This window comes from Rhincodon typus, chromosome 20, assembly GCF_021869965.1.
Source record: "Rhincodon typus isolate 14 chromosome 20, sRhiTyp1.1, whole genome shotgun sequence".
NCBI classification, from domain to species: Eukaryota; Metazoa; Chordata; class Chondrichthyes; order Orectolobiformes; family Rhincodontidae; genus Rhincodon; species Rhincodon typus.
Window position 1 is genome coordinate 36,572,832 of NC_063351.1, and position 13,364 is coordinate 36,586,195.

At 40.6% G+C, this 13,364-nt stretch overlaps 1 long non-coding RNA gene across 1 annotated transcript; it reads right to left on the reverse strand.

Annotated features, from left to right (window-relative positions):
* Positions 1-12,140: 12,140 nt before the first annotated feature.
* On the reverse strand, positions 12,141-13,124 carry LOC125485544. Its single transcript, XR_007264255.1, has 2 exons — positions 13,034-13,124; positions 12,141-12,370 (listed from the first exon to the last, which is right to left on the reverse strand). It is a non-coding gene; the product is annotated as an uncharacterized LOC125485544 (long non-coding RNA).
* Positions 13,125-13,364: the final 240 nt, after the last annotated feature.

Genomic DNA, 13,364 nt, shown 5'->3' on the forward strand with positions numbered 1-13,364 from the left:
CTGACCTCATTGCAATCACTACAGAACCAATTTTGGGAAAGGGGTTGGTCAATGGCTTTTGTTATCTCTTACCCATTTCATGTACTTCCCATTTTATTAATCCCAACATATCTTTGGTCTGTTCCATCAGATGTTTGTTCATGTCAGCAACAATATCATGTGCCATCCACTGAAATTTCCAATAGTCTGGTGGTATCTTCAGAGACAAACTCCTTTGATTTATTTGCATTAGCAATGACATTAGTGCATATTTTTAATTTACTATTGAAGTGAAATGTTTAATTATATTTGAGCATTCTGTTCTGACGCCCTTTTTCCCCGGTTGAAAAACTGCAGTTTTACACAATGATCATTTTAAACTGTAGCAGCAATATGATCGAGGGTGTTTTTAAATAAGTCTGCATGTTTATTAGTGAAAATTACCTAAATAGAGTTCATAGAATCATATAGCATGGAAACAGAACCTTCAGTCCAACGAGTTTAGTTTAAGATTACATTCAGCATGGACTGGTTGGACCAAAGGGTTTGTTTCTGTGCTATATGACTCTATGATTCTGTGACTCTAGGCCACGCCAGCCAAGTTTCCCAAACTAAACTAGTCCCACCTGCCTGCATTTGGCCCATATCCCTCCAAACCTTTTCTATTCATGTCCGTATCCAAATGTCTTTTAAATGTTGTAATTGTACCTGCATCCACCACTTCCTCTGGCAGTTCATTCCTCACATGAAACACTCTCTACGTGAAAAAGTTGCCCCTCATGTCCTTTTAAAAATGTTCTCCTCTCGCATTAAAAATATCCCCCCTAGTTATGAACTCCTCCACTCTAGGGGAAAGAGCAATTAACCTTATCTATACCCCTTACAACTTTATAAACCTCTATAAGATCACCCCTCAACCTCCTATGCAGCAGTGAGAAAAGTTCCAGCCTATCCAGCCTATTTTTATAACTAAAACTGTCCATTCCTGGCAACATCCTGATAAATCTTCTCTGAACCCTCTCCACTTTAATGATATCCTTCTGATTACAGGGTGACCAGAACTGCATACTGTTCTCCATAAGAAGCCTCACCAGCCTTCTGTACAACCTTAACATGACATCCCAACTCCTATACTCAAAGGTCTGAGCAATGAAGGCAAGTGTGCTCAACACCTTCTTAATTACCCTGTCTACATGTGATGCAAGTTTCAAAGAATTATGTACCTGAACCCTCTGTTAGATTTCTATTTTCTACAACACTTTCCAGGGCCTTAATGTAAGAAACAAAGTCTAAACCTAAAGATTACTAAATAGAAAACATGTTATACTCCCTTATGATTTCTAAGTATAACGTTAGCTTCATCTTTAAAAGTACTTGGTTTTTTTTCAGTTTGCTTTGGCAACGTAGCTGACAAAGTTGTGGTTGAAACCAGGAAATTATAAGGTACTAAACGCCAGTGTATATTCAATGCCATAGATCTCATGTACCACAACATAAGTAGATTTCTTTAGCAGAGTTTTGGTTTCGAAAGGCAGGTTAGCAATTTATCTAGTGCCCCATCACATCTCTTAGAAATGTTTTGAAGTGTTTCACAAACAATACATTACTTTGAATTGCAGTTGCTGTCATATTTATAAACATGGCCATTAATTAGCACACAGTAAGGTCCCATAAGCAACAAGTATGAATAACCAGTCAATCTATTTTTTGGTAGCCTTGAAAAAGGAATCGATTTTTGTGGGGACTTCCCAGTTTCAAATACTGTAGTGGTGTATTTAACATTTTTAACATCCTCTCAACTTCCAGAAAAGACAGTCTCAGTTCAACATCTCATTTAGCAGTGTCACATTTCCTTTGAAGACACAACCAACAATCTATAGATTCAAAGGCAAGAATACTACAACCATACCAAACTAACATCAAACTGTTAATTTATACCTATAACAATGTGGTATGTGTGGTGTAAAATATCGAATAGTTTCAAAAGATAACAGATTTACATATCCTATTTCTGGTATATATGCTTGAGAATTGATATTTGCAGGCATTGCTGCTTCTTGTTTAGTTTTATAAGTATCTTAGACGCAATGTCAAATTATGATTAGACACCTAATTACATGCCTTTCAATTCTAGTTGTCTTTAATCATTGTCTCTTCTCTGTATTTCATTTTTTCAAGTTCACCTCCACTTATAGTTTTGCCATTGGCATATTTTGTTTTACGTAAATGATCACCTGACTGTAATATGTTTCTGATTGATCCCTAAAATAGTGCAAATGATATTTGGGTAACATCTTTCATTGGATATTAATCTGTAATTGTAATTCTGCTCTATTTTGTATGTTTATAGGAATTTCATTTGAAGTTACTCTATAAAGGAGATGTCTGTTTTCTTATTTAAAATTTAATGATACTTGCTTACCTAGCTATGTATGGCATGATTTGTTAAGTCTCCTTGCTCCTTTTATCTTTAGCTTGAATACCAGAAACATGTCCAAGTATTTCTTTACAGCTGCCAATCATCATCTCCGACTAAAAGTAATAAAGACCTCAAGGACTTTATTGTGCCCCTACTTCTCCTGTGATATTGCTAAAAGCTAAGGCTGCCTTTATAACATCAGGATTTAACTTCTCTAATAATCAATGATCCTCTACCCCACTTCATCTATTCACACGTTAAAACTTATTGAAAACACTTTGGCAATCAATCTCACTCAAAGAAAGACTTGAATGAAATTTATTACAGTATAAATGCCATGGGGCAGCATGGTGGCTCAGTGGTTAGCTCAGGGCTACAGGGATGTGTTAGAGGTGGTGGGTGTGGGTGGGATGTTCCTGGAAGGGTCAGTGTGAACTTGATAGGCTAAATGGCCTGCTTCCACATCGTAGGGATTCTATAACTGTATAAATACATAGGAATTAGGAGCAGAAGAAGACAAGGTGGAACATCAAGCCTATTCTGGCATGATAATGGCTGATTTTGGGCTTCAACTCCACTTTTCCATCCAATCCCAATATCCGTTGATTCTCTGAAAGAACAATAATCTGTCTTTCTCAACCTGACGTACAGTGCAACCGCAATGAATCAAACTTGAATAACACAAAATTCAGTTGTGCCAATGTTGTCAATTATTCCTGACAGCTAAACAATAAATCCCAAAGACTGCTGCTCGTGATAATACAATATTTGGCACTGTTCCTCCGGTTAACTAGTTTAAACTTATCACATGACCTGCCAGCTAATCAGCAGTTAGACTTCAAAATGGTGCTAACTCATGGAGCTTTAGGCAAATCATCATTTGCCACTGAGAACTCCCTGTGCAAGGATGTGCAAAACCTGAAAGTGTGGCTAGCCCTGTAAGGAAATTAAAAGTGTTGTCAATTAGAGAGAAGGTGATGTTGATGCAGCAAGTGGGAAACCAGACGTGAAGTGGAAAGTGGACATTGCCAACAAATGGGAGGTTCCACCATCAAGATTATGTGGCTTTATGAGATACAAGGTGAACATCTTGAAGCAATTGGACACACAGGAATCTTGTCCGGCAAGGAAAAAGATGAGAATGGCTGCCTAACCCAACACTGAATAATTTCTCCGTCAATGTGGTTCAAGGCAGCCGAGCACAAAACATTTCCATCTCTGGTCCAATGCTCCAGGGAAGAGGAGATATCCCAGAAAAGAAGCTGGGGCACATGGAATTCACCTATAGTGATGGATGGCAGGACTAAGTCAAAACAAAGAACAACACCATCTTCTGTGTGATAATCGGTATGTGCGCGGCAGTTATGGCAGCAATACAGAAGATTGGCTGTAAAATGGTCATGCCCACATCTTTAATGAGGATACACCAAGAGACATTTTTGCTGTAGATGAAACCAAACTAATCACCATCTTCTGCCAGAGCCTTCTTTGAGGTTTAAAAGTAAAAGATGTAATAGTAGAAAGTGGAGCAAGGAGTGCATCATTACAATGGTCTGCATCACCATAGATGTCACCAAAAACTGCTGCTTCTCATGCTAGGAAAGTCAAAAAGTTATGTTGTTTCATAAATGTCAAGACACTGCCCATCCAGTATGAGGTTGGGTTCATTCATTGTTTCAGAATGAATGTAAATATTTTCCTGCATGAGTAGGAAATGCTTTTGGTCTACAATGCAGGGAAGCTCGGAGGAATGTCAAATTCCAATGTGTTGTTTGTGTTTCCTTTGCAAAGACTATACAGAAATATTTTAGGACCTTTTGTATGTACTTAGAGTTTTTTTTATGAGCAAAATACATTTTTGCAATGCCAAAAAAACACCTTGATTACCTCCAGTATTTTTAAGATCTGGATCCAGAAATTGGATGAAACATACCAGCATAAAAAAGGAAAATCATCATCATTATGGACAACTACCTCATACACCCTAACATCACTAGTTTGAAGAACATGAAACTGTTGTTGTGGCATTGCGGCATGACAGTCAATCTCCAGCCAATGGATCCGAGGATAATTAGGAACCTGAAAACGCATTACCAGAATTGGCAATCTCTCAAGTTATCAAAGTGATTGATAAAAAGCAGGAGTGCAATCCAACTGTTCTAGAGTTTGTATTCTTGATGAAAAGGCATGAAAGTTGGTGATGGAAGCTGTAAGTGCCAAATGTTTTTAGTATGCTGGGTTCAAACTAGTTCACAACTGCACAAGACTTTGAGAATGAGGAGAAGCAGGTGAGGCCAACCAACTCAATGATGAGGCTTTTTTTGCTTGTTTCAGGTGGCCAGCATAGAAATTCCAGCAAAGACATTGCAAGACAGAAGTAACAGATGATGTCATCAGAAATGCAGTTTATTCTTCAATCCAGGAATCCCATGGGGCCACTAATCCTGAAGAGTCCAATTAATATTTGCCTGCCTTGCCACAAAGGTGATAGAAACTTCTGGATTTTGAACTGCAGCTCAAAAACACCAAAAGCTTATCTGACTGCAGTGATGACATTGCTCACTGTATTTCAGATGTCCAAAAACAGCACACTAAACTGAAAACAAACTGAGCTTTTCCAAACCTACCTCCCTGTCCTTTTCAATGCAAAGCCCTAACATTTTGTAATGTCACAAAAATAGAAGTTGCTGGAAAAGCTCAGCAGGTCTGGCAGCAGCTGTGAAGAGAAATCAAAATTAATGTTTTGGGTCTGATGACACTTCCTCAGAACTGATCATAGCAAGGAAATGTTGGTTTATATTGCAGAGGATGTAGGTGGGGGTGTGGGGTTAAGGAGTAAGTGATTGGTGGGGATAGGGAATAAAGAGAGAGAAGAACAGTTGGACAGACAAAAGAGTCAATAACAATCTGGCTGGGAGGGTGAATAGTTGTTAATGGAGACTGTTAGTGGCCATCAATCGATAGTGTGTAATGACAGACTATATGATAACAAGGTCTGGTGTGTAGGGTAGGGCGCTAGGACATGGAGGAGTTCAGGCTCTAAAATTATTGAACTCAATATTGAGTTTGGAGGGCTGCAGGGTCCCCAAGCAGAAAATGAGGTGTTCTTCCAGCTTGCACTGAGCTTCGCTGGAGAACCGCAGCAGACAGAGATTTTGGCCAGGAAACAGGGTGGTGTGTTAAAGTGGCAGGCAATGGGAAGCTCAGGATCTTTTTTGTGGGCAGAACATAAATTTTCTGTGAAACAGTCACCCAGTGCCCTTCGTTTCCCCAATGTAGAGGAGACCACATTGTGAGCAGCTATTGCAGTAGACTAGATTGTGAGAAGTACAGGTAAAGTGCCTCTTCACCTGGAAGGTATGTTTGGGCCCAGAGGATACTGAGGAGAGAGGAGATAAATGGATAGGTGTTACATCTTCTGAAGTTGCAGGGGAAGCTGTCATGGGGCTGTGGGGGTGCTCTTGGTAGTGAAGGAAGAGTGGATCAGGGTGTCCCAGAGGGAACAGTCCTTGTGGAAGGTGGACAAGGGAGTGGAGGAGAATATGTGTCTGGAGGTGGCATCTCACTGGAGGTAGCATAAATGGCAGCTGATGATCAGGATGTGGATGCTGGTGGGATGGTTGGTAAGGACAAGGGGAACCCTATTGCTGTTGCAGGAGGGAAGAGGAGAGGTGAGGGTGGAAGTGGGTGAGATGGGTCGGACCTGGTTGCAGGCCCTGGCGACAAGTGCTGAGGGATCCTCAGTTGAGGAAGAAGCTGGACATTTTGGAAGCTCCCATGGTGAAAATGACCTCATTGGAACATATGCGACAGAAGAACCAGGAGAATGGAATGGAGTCATCACAGGAAACCGTGTGTGAGGATGTATAGTTGAGGTAGCTGTGGGAGTCGGTGGGTTTATGGTGGATATTATTGACCTGTCTATCCCCAGAAATGGAAACAGAGATGTCGAGGATGGGAAGGGAAGAGCCAGAGATAGACCAGGTGAAAGTGAGAGTGGGGTGGAAATTGGAAGCGAAAGCGATGATCTTTACCAATTCCAGACAAGAGCGGGAAGCAGCACCAATGATATCATCAATATGTTGGAGAAAAAGTTGTGGGTGGGGGCCGGAATAGGACTGGAACAAGGAATGTTCCACATACTCCATGAAGAGACAGGCATAACTGGGGCCTATGTTAGTACCCATGGCCACACCTCTAACATGAGGAAAATGAGAGGAGTTAAAAGAGAAGTTGTTCAGGGTGAGGACGAGCTAGGTCAAGTGGAGGAGGTGGTGGTGGGTGGGGATGGTTCAAACCTTTGCTGCAGAAAGAATGGGAGAGCCCTGGGACCATCCTGATGGGAAATGGACGTGTAAAAGGATTGCACGTTGGTGGTAAAGGAGAGGCGGATGGAGCCTGTGAACTGGACATTCCGAAACTCAGAGGATTTGACATTCAGAGGAATCATGGATGTATGTGGGTAGGGACTAGACCAGGGGTGAAAAGACTGATTCAAGGTAGGAAGATATGTTCTGTGGGGCAGGAGCAGGCTGAAACAATGAGTCTGCCTGGGCAGTCCTGTTTGTGGATTTTTGGAAGGAGGTACAAGCGAGCTGTGTGGGGCTGTGGAACTATCAGTTTGAAGGCAGTTGGCGGGGTGGGGGGAGAGATCACCAGATGAAATGAACTCAGTAACTGTAGTTGATACAATGGCCTGATGTGCCTTGGTGGGGTCATGGTCCAGGGGAAGGTAGGAGGAGGTATCTGAGAGTTGGCGCTTAGCCGCTGCAATGTAGAGACTACAACAGCACCAACCTTATCGGCAGGCTTAATAACAAAGTCAGGGTTGGATCTAAGCGCATGGAGTGCAGTCAGTTCGGAGGGAGATAGGTTGGATTGGATGCAGGGGCCAGAGAAATTGAGGCTACCATTGTCACATCAACTGTTCTCAATGAACAGATTGAGTGCAGGTAAAAGGGCAGAGGGAGAGTCCAGGTGGAGGGAGAGAGTTGGAGCTGTGCAAAGGCATTTGTGGGACAGGGACAGGACTCTTGTCCAAAGAAATGGGCTTGGAGGCGAAGACAATGTTGTGTCATGCCTGAAATTCATTAAAGTGGAGCTGCAGAGGGATGAAGCTGAGATCTTTGCGGTGCACAGAATGTTCAGCATCAGAGAGCAGAAGGTTAGGAGGAATGATGAATACACAATATGAGGTGGGGTTGGGGGAAGGGATGGACATAGAGGGAAGGGGAGGGAAGGAAGGTTCCAGAGGACCATGGGTATCTCTGAGTTGTTGCATCTTGTGGGCCTTGATGCCTGAAAGGAAAAGAAAAAGTTTCTTGTTAGCACAGCGTAAGAGCCGGAGGATGAATGGAACTGCAGAATGGTGCAGTCCTGAGTCAGTGTGTTGCGATGCTTATTGAAGAGAGAGGTCGACAGTGTGTTCACAAGGTGGTCTCATCTACATTGGGGAAACGAAGGGCAGACTGGGTGACCGCTTTGCAGAAAATCTACATTCTGCCTGTAAAAGTGACTCTGAGCTTCCAGTTGCCTGCCACTTTAACACACCACCCTGTTCCCTGTCCAACATCTCTGTCTCAGGCCTGCTGCAATGCTCCAGCGAAACTCAATGCAAGCTGGAAGAACAACAACTCATTTTCGGCTTGGGGACCCTGCAGCCCTCCAATCTCAATATTGAGTTCAATAATTTTAGGGCCTGAACTCCCCCATGTCCTAGCCCCCTACCCTACACACCAGGCCATGTTATCACATAGTCTGCCATTACACACCACCTATTTTACCCACTAACAGTCTCCATTAACAGCTATTCACCCTTCCAGCCAGATCATTATTGACTCCTTTGTCTATTCAACTGTTCTTCTTTCTCTTTGGGCTCTATCACCAACTATCGTTTTCCTCCTTACACACTCCCCCCACCCTATCTTCCGCAGACAAACCGACATTTTCCTGGCTACCATCAGTTCTGAGGAAGGGTCACCAAACCCAAAACGTTAACTTTGATTTCTCTTTACTGATGCTGCCAGATCTGCTTAGCTTTACCAGCAACTTCTGTTTTTGTTTCTGATTTACAGCATCCACAGTTCTTCTTGTTTTTATTTTGTAATGTCAAATCATTTTAAGTCATGAAAAAAATTGGATAAATACATTTTCACTGCTTTTACCATTTTATTGTGTTTTCATCTGACATTTTAACCAGGTGTTTTTGACAAAGGCTGCATTATGTTGGCATATCAGGGTATAGAGAGATGCATTCATTTGGGAGCAAGGTGTCCTCAGCTAATAGGTAGCATCACTCAACTCAAATTTGAAAACCATTCCTCTGGAATTCAATGCATCAAGATTTTACTGTATATTAAACAATAGAGTAGAACCTCAGGCTGAGAATTCCAAAGATTCATGATTCTTTGACTGAAGAAATGTCTCCTGCTCTCAGCCTAAAGGATCAGCCCCTTGTCCTCAAACTGCACTCCCTCATTTCAGATCCCCCAAGCAACAGAAACAACCTCTCAGTATTGATCCTTTCAAGGCTATGCTAAATCTTGAATGTTTCAAATGACATCACCTCCCATTCTTTTAAATTCCAGAGAACTTTATCCCATTGGCCAATCTAGTAAACTTTCGCTGCACTGCTTCCAATGCCAGTATAACCTTCTCTAAATCTGGAGACCAAAGCTGCACAAACTGTTTCATGTCTGTCTCACTGAAGGTCCTTGCAATTATAGCAAGACTTCTTTATTTTTGTCCTCCAATCATCTTGCAATAAAGGCATTTGCTTTCCTAACTCTTACTGTACCTGTATGCCAACTTTTAGCATTCCTCATCTAGGATAGAATCCCTACAGTGTGGAAACAGGCCATTTGGCCCAACAAGTCTGCACCAACTCTCCAAAGAGCATCCCACCCAGACTCAACCATGCCATCCCCGCCCTCTGTAACTCTGCATTTCCCATGACTAATCCACATAGGCATCCCTGGACACTATGGGCAATTTAGCATGGCCAATCCAACTAACCTGCACATGTTTGGACTGTGGGAGGAAACCCACACAATACAGGGAGAACATGCAAACTCCACACAAAGAGTTGCCCGAGCCTAGAATTGAACCCAGGTCCCTGGCACTGTGAGGTTGTAGTGCTAACTACTGAACTACCATGCTGCCTCTATGAGTACACCCAGGTTTCTTTGAGCAGTACTACTTACAAATTTGCCCCTTTCAAAATTTTATACTATTCTTAGAACCAAAACAAATAGCCTCATACCTCCCCTACATTAGACCTATGTATATCTCATTAGAGCATCTTTGTGTTTTCATCACACCTTACATTTCAACTAGCTGTATTTTGTCCAGCAAAACTCATAATCAGTGCAATACTTTGTCTCTTCCTCGAAGTGATGATTATAGTTTGTGAATAGCTGAGGCTCAGTGAAGAAACATTGGAACTTCATTCGTCATAGCCAGCATTGGAAAAATAATTCAGGCAGAGTTTAAAATGAGCCTCAGTTGTTTCATGTGACTGTCCAAGATGGATTTACACCCTATAGTGTGGAAGCCCAATATATGTGGGATTAAAAGTTGATCCAAAACATACAGAAATTGTTTCTTTGGTGGACGATGTTAAATAATAATTATTAATTGCAATTATAAATAATATATATTTTGAATGTATCCTATCTATCAAAAACAGAAGATAAATGACTATAGAAGACAGAAGTTTTAAAATGCATCCCGAACCACACTGATCTAATCTGGTATAAATTTAGATTTCAGTAGATTAATTGACATTTTACAAATTTAGAAGTAAAGCTGCTGTAATTCCTGCAGCCCTGTAACCAGATAGCATTTCCACAGCAGCAACAAATATCAGTGCAAAATATACTTTCCATCTACTTTTAATTAGATTCAAAGGTTGCCAAAATAGGTAAACTTCTTTTTGGATTTGAGTATCGAAAAACCTTGTGACTCGGGTCTTTAAATTGTTAAATGGAAAAATTGACATTTTATCCTTTCATCAATTAAATTAAACTAGAACTATTTCCTCTTCAATAGAGGCTAATTTCAGACATGCAGGTTTTGAGCATGATTTTAAAATAGATGTCTCGAAAAGTTATTTGCAATATTCTGTATCTGAATGGAACTAGTGCTCTAGTTACCATCCAGTATGTTGTTTCATCTATATGTTTTTGGCCCTAATCAGAGAGCTCCTCAGTTTAAAAAATGATCTTACATTTGGAGCATTTTTGATTTAAAAAGAAAACCTATTTTTGAACCTCTAGATTTGAATGGGAATATTTTAATTGAACCATCAAATACATTGTTCCATTCTGGTTTTTGGAGCATCTGGTGATTATGTGCCTGGGTATTGAACAAAAACCTAAGGCTAATGATTCATTACCATGATAATGAATTAACAATGGTTAAGCATTTTTGTGTTAATTATATAATGCTTTGATTTCTACTGTGGTCATGAACCAGAAGATGATGCTGAGAAATAGGATTGTGCAAAACAGGTGCACAAGGGATCAATACTACAGGTGACAAATGCTTGCTAATTCCACACTGGAAATGTGCCACTCATTGTGTCCTGTCAGTCTCTTGAAGCCCTTACAACCTATGCAGAATGAATTATATAGCTTAATTAAAATATTTGAATAAGGCTTTTGCATTTTAGTAGGACGTTTTGGTGAAGTTGGACTGCTCCAATGCTTTATTCACTGTAATGAGCTTGCTCAGCATCTTGTTGTGCTAACAGGCATTAAAGACCTATCAGCATTATTATTTAAAAGGCTCACACAAGTTCATTTCTGGTTTCATTCTTTTAGCTTACCAGTTAACTTTTGCTTGCTTTTTTGACGTATTATCCACCAGGTATGATTTCTTATTTCTCTGGCTTGTAATAAATGTTGTGCCAGTGCTGATGCTTCTATTGCCTTCCTTCAAAATAATTTCACTGCGGTAATGAATGGTGTGGTAGGTACAATCTTTGGGAAAGAATTAAATTTTTAGGAAGCCCGTTTAGATAATTAGAAATAATATAAATATTGTGCCAGAGTTGGATGCATGATTCAACTTCATAAAGCTTCTCCGAGTGTCATATATTCAAAACAATGAGTGAATTTGACTTTGAAAACAATTGTGATAACACAGTGTGGAGCTGGAGGAACACAGCAGGCCAGGCAGCCTCAGAGCAGCAAGGAAGTTGACGTTTTGGGTCGGGACCCTTCTTCGGGACCCTCCTGCCAATTTACTCCCAAAAGAGCATAAAATTCTGTCCAGTGTTAATAAATTGATTCCAAATTCCAAATGGGGTGAAAACCAAAACCTCTGATAGCCAGAGGGCACAGATTCAATGTGACTGGCAATAAACTAGAGGTAGCACGAGGAGAAACCTTTTACACATGTGGTTAGGATTTGAATTATGCAAGGGTGATACAGATTATAGCTTTCAAAATGTAAGTGAGTAAATACTTGAAGGTGAACAAATTGCTGGGATGAGAGGAAAAAGTGAGGAGTGTGGTTACTTTCTCTTTGAAAGAGCCAGTGCAGACTCACCAAGTTTCCTGCTGTACTGTGCTGTTTCTTTGATTCTGAGAACTTACAACAGTGTGGTACTTCATCATGACCACCGGACGTTCCAAAGCAATTCACATCCAATTAAGTGCTTTTGAAGTGCAGTCACCATTGCTATATAGGCAAACCTTGCAGCCAATTAACAAATAGTAAGTTCCATAAATAGCGAATGAAACAAAATCTCATTTAATCTGTTTTGCCTCTGTTGGTTCAATGAGTAATTCTAGGAAGTATAGGATAAACCACCATATCACTAGTATCGTGATAGTAATGGTCATGGTGATGGAAGGTACAATCATATCGCAAACTTGTAAACTGTTAATCAGCCTGAGAATTCTTCAATTACTTCACAGTGTTCTCCAAGGGAGGGGTTTGAAGGAGAGTGCTTTCAGTCTGCCATCCCTAAAGACAGAGAGCACACATATTAGCATGTGAGATCATAATACACATAACAAAGGGTTTATTGTTATGAACCTTGCGTCATACAATTGCATAGCAGGATATTGTGAAATAAAGGTGCTTTCCAGATCACCACAGAGAGAAACAAGGTCCATTTTTGGCTATGATCAACCCTATATTCTCTGAAAATATCATTATAGAGCTGTAAATGTTTCACACTGGGAGATCTGCCATTGTCGTATCAAGTTGTTGCCATGGAATCACTTACATATGCCTGAATTAGCAGACATCGCATCTGAAGACAGATACCTCTGACAATGAAGCACTCTTTCAGCATTCTTTGAATTTTCCGGTTTATATTGTAACACAAGTGCAGAGGTAGTGTTGAAAACACAACTTTTAAGGATTGTAGGAAAGAGTATTATTAATTAAGCTAAGCTGCCACTTACCCAGCTATATATCAGATGACTTTATATTCTCACCTTTTGATCAAAACATTCAAAACTGGCAGAGTGGTCTGACTATATCTAAATGTTATTTGTAAGCTTAGTCAGATCTTTAGAAAACTTCCACAGGAGTATCAATTTCTATATGAAGTTTTAGCTGACAAAATCTTTTCAAAGAAGGATATACTTAAAATGAAGAGTAGGCCAATTAGCATCTTACAAAAGATTGATTCAAGGTGTGATTGAATGTTTCATAATGTTTCTTTCAATTTCAGATGTCCATCTTCCGTGGTTTTTATTTTCATTTGCAGGCTGAAAAATAAAAGACCAGATTAAAATAGAGATGCCGGGCCAGGCAATGTGTTGTAACTTTATGATCTGGAAGCTGGTGGACCCCATTGTGGTTCATAGTGACCACATCTGTTGCAAGTTTTGGTTGCTTCAGGAACTCTGGCTCAGAGTTGACGAGCTGGAGTCTGAGCTTCGAACGTTGTGACAGATCAGATTGGGGGAGAGTTACCTGGATGCTATGTTTCAGGAGGCAGTCACCC